This window comes from Boleophthalmus pectinirostris, unplaced genomic scaffold, assembly GCF_026225935.1.
Source record: "Boleophthalmus pectinirostris isolate CB_2022bp ecotype Guang Dong unplaced genomic scaffold, ASM2622593v1 HiC_scaffold_16, whole genome shotgun sequence".
NCBI classification, from domain to species: Eukaryota; Metazoa; Chordata; class Actinopteri; order Gobiiformes; family Gobiidae; genus Boleophthalmus; species Boleophthalmus pectinirostris.
Window position 1 is genome coordinate 3,060,363 of NW_026571095.1, and position 8,107 is coordinate 3,068,469.

Here is an 8,107-nt window from a genome sequence, read left to right on the forward strand (position 1 = left end):
ATATGCATTACATATCTTCTTTCGAGATATGTAATGTTAAACCTTTTCTTATTAAAATAAATGTTTAATAATAGTTTTGCTTAAAAATGAATCCAGAACAAGTATAATATAAAAATATAACAACATTTTTGATAAATAATGTCTTTATAGTCGATCTGTAGCCGGTGTAAAGCTTTAATACATGATATGATTCTATATGATATGATTTGATATGATCTCATGGGCCAAATATTATTATATCACAGGCCAAATTTGGCCCCCAGGCCTGACTCTGACTTGTCTACTACAGGTTAATACACAGCACAGACCCAATGGCAGAGGAGGCAGTGCACAAATGAAGAAAATGCACAGGAGAGCTCAGCCCTAGAAGACAAGTGAAAAACGGATTTATAAAAATGCAAATTCTAAAGATACTAAATTATGTTGCGTCAATACCCAAGACCGTCCATGTCTAGAGATCAATCTGTATACATTTGATCTTTTACCAAAATAATACAAGTATAGATATATATGTTTCTCCGATGCTGCTGAAGTCAGTGACATAGTGTGCCCGGTGTCATGGCGGCGTACGTACCGTTGCTATAGGAGTCACATGACGGTGCAGAGCCTCTATACTGACACACACTCTAGACCAATAATACTGAATACAGATGTGGGCAGCTACAATGACACTATAAGACTTTGCTGTAAATGAACAGCCAACATTTACTGTTATCGTGGATCTAGAACATGAACTCCATGGTTGTTACAGTAACAGTCCTATACTGCAATGCATTCTGGGAGAAGGGGTGGGAGAGTTGAAAAACTGCATTATCGTGAGTATACAGAAGTACATATTGTCAGTTGCAAAGAGAATGGACTTGAAAAAGAGCAGGAGCCATCTCTACAGCAAGACTTTATAGCCAGTTTCATGTTTTGTTTTGGGTTTTTTTAACTTTTGGACTTCTTGGACTACATTTTATTTCACACATGACAGTCTGCTTGCCTTTTATACCGGACATAGTCCAGCGGTGTTTCACACTTGAACAGTTTAAAGTGGCGGATGTTTGAATGTCAAGTCATTTAATACATACATACATATTTGATTTTAGACTATAAAATCTCAGAAGTAGACCTTACTTGAAAAAATCTAGGAAACTGATTGCCTTGAAAAATCTGACTAAAGTGGAGTGTGAATCTAAAACGAGAGAGTAATTCCCTAGTGTAGTGTACAGTAAATTCCTCTTTTCAGTCATAGAACTCATGTTGTGAAGCTGTGCCAATTAATCAGGCAGTTCCTCAAATCTGAAATATGTAGTAACCTTTACTTTAAGAGTAACTTGGTAAAACCATGGAAACTGATCGCTTTGAACTGAACAAGTCAATTTTACTTCTCTACACAAGTGAGAGTAAAAACAGGTTCTGTTCCACAATAATGTCATTTAGATCTGCATCACGTACAAAGATTTGAATCTGAATTTATTAGTCTTTGAAAAAAGTGTAGCAAAACTTTAGTTTTTAAGTTCAAAACACATAGTAACATGTGAAACAATAAAACAATAAAGCTTGGTCATTCTGTGTCAACTCAACCAAGTCCCCCGAGCTTAGGAAACAAAAAAACACATGTACAGGTGTAATCGAGCACAGACTGGATGAACAGAGGAGGAGACAGCTATAGAGATGGAGATAGAGATAGAGATAGAGAGATAGATAGAGAGATAGAGATAGAGAGATAGAGAGATAGAGAGATAGAGAGAGATAGATAGAGATAGAGAGATAGAGATAGAGAGATAGATAGAGAGATAGATAGAGATAGAGAGATAGATAGAGAGATAGATAGAGATAGAGAGATATAGATATAGATAGAGAGATAGAGATATAGAGATAGATAGAGAGATAGAGATATAGAGATAGAGATAGATAGAGAGATAGAGAGATAGAGAGATAGAGAGATAGAGATAGAGATAGAGAGATAGAGATAGATAGAGAGATAGAGATATAGAGATAGAGAGATATAGCGATAGAGAGATAGAGAGATAGAGAGATAGAGAGATAGAGATATAGAGATAGAGAGATAGATAGAGAGATAGATAGAGATAGAGAGATAGATAGAGATAGAGAGATATAGAGATAGATAGAGAGATAGAGATATAGAGATAGAGAGATAGATAGAGAGATAGAGAGATAGAGATAGAGAGATAGAGAGATAGAGATAGAGAGATAGAGATAGAGATATAGAGATAGAGATATAGAGATAGAGATAGAGATATAGAGAGATAGAGATAGAGAGATAGAGAGATAGAGAGATAGAGAGATAGGGGCTGAGCCCGGCCAGGCCTGTGGGGGAAGGCCCGGCCACCAGGCGCTCACTGGCGAGCACCCACCCCAGGCCTGGCTCCAGGGTGGGGCCCCGGTAACGCTGGTCCGGGCGACGTCGCTGACCTCTGAATGAACTCCTCATATGGGCTTCTGAACCGCTCTTCGTCTGACCCGTCCCCCAGGACCTGTTTGCCTTGGGTGACTCTGCCAGGGGCATGAAGCCCCCGACAACACAACTCCCGGGATCATTCAGGCACTCAAGCCCCTCCACCACAATAAGGTGGTGGTTCAGGGAGGAGTTATTTTATTTAACTTTTATTTTTTATTATTCATTTATTTACTATAGACATAACAATAATATTGGATGACCACCTGTCACCTGTCCATACAGTTTTTTTTAAAGGGGGGACACAAAAGTACAAATTTACAGAGGCAGAGGCAAGACACTTTTCAAATGTTCTGTTAGGTCAGAGCAGCTCTGGCAACACACAACAGCAAATACAGTAGATTTGCCAATGTAAGTTATAGACTTGAGGAGAGATCCGAGGCACTGTAAACACTTTTGAATGAAATGGTCCTGGTCCTGTTGATGCAGTGAAGGTCAAACAGTTCTCCTATCTGTGTCTGTCACAGGGAGCAGAACTGCTATAGCCCCCACATGCAGAATCAGTAGTTCACATGCAGAGGCTTCAAGCACCAGCTCTGTCACTCACAAGGGCAGGTGCAACAGAAGCACCTGCCGATGGCTCGACACACGGACCTAATATTAGAGCAAAATGTGCGTCTCTTGGGTGGCATCTCTAGTTGTCTGAGGATGTGCTTTCCAATGTCGGTTCTGAAGGTGGGATCTGAGCAGGCCTCAGGGCCACCACTCTCTTATTTTCAGTACGGCACAGGTCTTTACGAATGCGTCCGTGCAATGTCCTTAAAGCGTTTCCAATCTGGCCTAACCTGAAACACATGATGAAACCGGTGTTCCCACATGTGCGGCAGGAGAAGCTCAGAGAACTGTTATAGACACATCCCACTGGGAAATCAAACATGGCGGTTTGATACTCACTTTTTCGGAAAGTCCTTCCCAGTATGAATTGCGCAATGACTGGACGTCCAAAAATCGTGATGCATCTATAAACTGTTATACAGTAAATAAAGGGAATTATGATTTAGAAGTCTTTTCATTTTACTCATTATAGCAACAATTTTAGCCAGCTTTGTCTGAATTATACTTATTTGTATTTTCCAGTTAAGTTTTTCATCAATATAAATACCCAAGAATTTATAAACAGATACTCTTTCAATTTCTGTTTGATTAATTCTAAGAAACAGTCCAAGAAACACAAATAATACTCAGATCATTTCATATTAAAGCTTTTGTCATTTACTCTCAGTGGGAGGAGTAACTAAAAGAGTACTGTTACTTCAATCAACATGTTAGTCAAGTATGCTGCTAGTCAAGTACTCTGAAAACTACAGTCTCTTAAAAAGTACTTAATGTACTTCCCACCTCTGAATGTAACCATGAACTTAACCTGAATGAACCATGAATTTGAACATGAATTTGAATTTACCATGAATTTAATTAGAGCTTCAAGTTCTGACTTATTTTTCAGTTCCGTCATGTTGCAGTGTGATCTTCATTCCACTAGAGGGCAACCAAATGAACACTTAGACTTTAAGAGGAACTACGAAACAAAACATTTTGATAAGTGCATTTATTTCAAGACTTTTATTATTGGCATCATTTTAAAACTTGTATTCCAAAAGGCAACACTAAAACATAAGAAAGACTTTAAAGCAGCTTTTGTCATGAAACATTGTCACACTTAAAAACCCAAACAGTGGAGTTGATTTGGCCTGTCACGTTTGAAGTGAAGTTAACATATGGCTGGATTTGTTTGTCTCCAGTTGCACGATTTCAAAAGAATTGCATCATTTTAAATCTTAATCTTGGAATATCTGTTTCTTTATTTTCATGAAAAAAAAACTAACTCCCTCTGAAAAAGAGCTCTATTGTTTCTCAATCTTACATCACTTTGGATCTAAAGCTGGGCTCCTGTCAAACTTTCAAAATGTCATTCCACAAAGTAACAAATTGAACAACCCCCCAAATTTGAATCAAAAATATTAAAAATTAAATTCCAGTAATTTAACGAATCTTAGGTGAGCATCCGTCTCTCTCTGTCATTTAGACTCTGGTTCCTCATCCCTTTTATTTAAATCATTCACACTTTTTCGTTGGCGCCACGTGAATTATAAAATGTGAGAATTATATACTCGATAATAGAGCTGACAAAAGTATCTCAAATCACATACTGAGTAGTGTTACAACTCTCTTATATAACAGATAATACTCCCTACAACTGTGCAACTCTCTTATATAACAGATAATACTCCCTACAACTGTGCAACTCTCTTATATAACAGATAATACTCCCTACAACTGTGCAACTCTCTTATATAACAGATAATACTCCCTACAACTGTGCAACTCTCTTATATAACAGATAATACTCCCTACAACTGTACAACTCACTTGTATATAACAGATAATACTCCCTACAACTGTACAACTCTCTTATATAACAGATAATACTCCCTACAACTGTGCAACTCTCTTATATAACAGATAATACTCCCTACAACTGTGCAACTCTCTTATATATAACAGATAATACTCCCTACAACTGTGCAACTCTCTTATATAACAGATAATACTCCCTACAACTGTGCAACTCACTTATATATAACAGATAATACTCCCTACAACTGTACAACTCACTTGTATATAACAGATAATGCTCCCTACAACTGTGCAACTCACTTATATAACAGCTAATACTCCCTACAACTGTACAACTCACTTGTATATAACAGATAATGCTCCCTACAACTGTGCAACTCACTTATATAACAGATAATACTCCCTACAACTGTGCAACTCACTTATATAACAGATAATACTCCCTACAACTGTGCAACTCTCTTATATATAACAGATAATACTCCCTACAACTGTACAATGACTCAGCCTTATGTAACAGATAATACTCCCTACAACTGTACAACTCAGGCAGGTGTGGATCAATGTTTCTGTCTTGGCATCTCAGATATTTCCTGCTAATTTTTTTCACTGCAAATTTTACACTCTGAATTTTAACTTTTGAATGTAAGAGCTTGACAATATTTGTGCTGAATATTTAAAAGGTGATTATTTAATTGATTTTGAATTTTAAACACTTGTCCATTTAAAATTTCAGAATAAAAATAATTCAAACAATGTTTTTTCAGAGTTCATACATTCAAAGTGAGAAATTCAATCCCTGTCCCTGTCACTGTCCCTGTCATTGTCCCTGTTCCTGTCAGTGTCCCTGTTCCTGTCCCTGTCATTGTCCCTGTTCCTGTCAGTGTCCTGTCCTGTCCCTGTCATTGTCCTGTCAGTGTCCTCTGTCCTGTCATTGTCCCTGTCCTGTCTTGTCCGTACCTGTCAGTGTCCCTGTCACTGTCCCTGTCATTGTCCCTGTTCCTGTCAGTGTCCCTGTTCCTGTCCTGTCATTGTCCCTGTCAGTGTCTCTGTCCCTGTCATTGTCCCTGTCATTGTCCCTGTTCCTGTCATTGTCCCTGTACCTGTCAGTGTCCCTGTTCCTGTCCCTGTCATTGTCCCTGTCAGTGTCTCTGTCCCTGTCATTGTCCCTGTACCTGTCAGTGTCCCTGTTCCTGTTATTGTCCCTGTCATTGTCCCTGTTCCTGTCAGTGTCCCTGTCAGTGTCTCTGTCCCTGTCATTGTCCCTGTCAGTGTCTCTGTCCCTGTCATTGTCCCTGTCATTGTCCTGTCCTGTCTGTCCTGTCATTGTCCCTGTCATTGTTCCTGTCCCTGTCATTGTCCCTGTCATTGTCCCTGTCATTGTCCCTGTCCCCTGTCCCTGTCATTGTCCTGTCCTGTCCTTGTCCTGTCATTGTCCTGTCATTGTCCTGTCTGTCTTTCCTGTCCTGTCATGTCCTGTCATTGTCCCTGTCCCTGTCATTGTCCCTGTCATTGTCCCTGTCAGTGTCCCTGTTCCTGTCCCTGTCATTGTCCCTGTCCTGTCATTGTCCCTGTCATTGTCCCTGTTCCTGTCCCTGTCATTGTCCCTGTCCCTGTCATTGCCCCTGTCATTGTCCTGTCAGTCCTGTCCTGTATTGTCCTGTCTGTCCTCTGTCCTGTCATTGTCCCTGTCATTGTCCTGTCTTGTCCCTGTCCTGTCCCTGTCATTGTCCTGTCCTGTCATTGCCTGTCATTGTCCCTGTCAGTGTCCCTGTTCCTGTCATTGTCCCTGTCAGTGTCTCTGTCCCTGTCAGTGTCCTCTGTCCCTGTCATTGTCCCTGTCACTGTCCCTGTCATTGTCCCTGCCACTGTCCCTGTCTCTGTCCCTGTCTCTCTGCTCCCGCCCTCTGCTCTGCCCTACATTCACTCTTACATAAAAAAACTCTCTCTCTTCTCCCTATACTCCTCTATTCTTCCGCTCTCTTCTCTTTTTTCACTTCTCTCCTCTCTTTTCTTTCTCTCTCACCTCCCTTTTCTTCGTATACTCCTATTTTCATTCTCTCTCTTCTCTTTTTTCACTTCTCTCCTCTCTTTTTCTCCTCCTCTCTCTCTCTCTTTCTCACACTTCCCTCTTCTCCCTTTACGCCTCTTCTCTCCTCTTCTTTCTCCTTCTCTCCTCTCTTTATTCCTCTTCTCTCTCTCACCTCCCTCTTCTCCCTATACTCCTATTTTCCTCTCTCTCTCTCACACTCACTCACTCACCTCCCTTTTCTTCGTATACTCCTCTTTTCTCTCTTCTCTTCTCTCCTCTCCTTTCCCCTTCTCTCCTCTTTTTTCTCCTCTGCTCTCTCTCTCTCTCACCTCCCTCTTCTCCCTATACTCCTCTTTTCTTCCTCTCCCTTTCTCTCCTCTTTTTTCCATTCTCTCTCCTTCTCTCTCTCTCACTCACTCACCTCCCTTTTCTTATATTCCTCTTTTCGTCCTCTCTCTTCTTTCCTCTTTTTCTCTTCTCTCTCTCTCTCTCTCTCTCTCTCACCTCCCTCTTCTCCCTATACTCCTCTTCTCTTCTCTCTTCTTTTCCTCATTCTTGCCTCTTTCCTTTCTCCTCCCCGTCTCTCCACTCATTTACTTTCTCTCCTCTCTCTCCTTCCCTCTCTCTGCTCCCTCCTCTTTTTTCCTCTCTCTCTGCTCCCCCTTTCTTCCACTCATTTACTTTCTCTCCTCTCTCTCCTCTCTCTCTCTCTTCTCCTCTCATCTTTTTCTCTCTGTCTCTTCTCCTCTCTTTCTTCTCTTTCCCTTCCTCTTTTCTATCTCCTCTTCCTTTCTCATTTACTTTCTCTCTCTCCTTTAAATCTCTCCACTCCATTCTCTTCTTTCTGTCTCTTGTCCTCTCTTTCCTTTCCCTTCTTTTTTTTTAATTCCTCTCTCTCTCCTCTCCTTTCTCTATTCACCTTTCTTTCCTCTCCTCTCCTCCCTCACTCTCTTCATCTTCCTCTCCTCGCCCCTTCTCCTCTCCTCCCTTCATCATGTGTGTTTCTCTCATCTCTCTCACCCCCTCTCTTCTCTCTCCTCCCTCTCCCTTCACTGTCCCTCTTTCTCTCTCTTCTCTCTCCTTTCCTCTATCCCATCTCTCTCTCCTCTCCTCCTTTTCTCTTCTCTTTCCTTTTCTCTTGCCTCTCCCCCTCCACTCCACTCCTCCCCTCTCTCTCTTCATTTTCTCTCTCTCTTTTTTCTCTATCCTCTTCTGCCTCTCTCTCTCCTCTCTCTTTCATTTTCTCATCTTTTCCC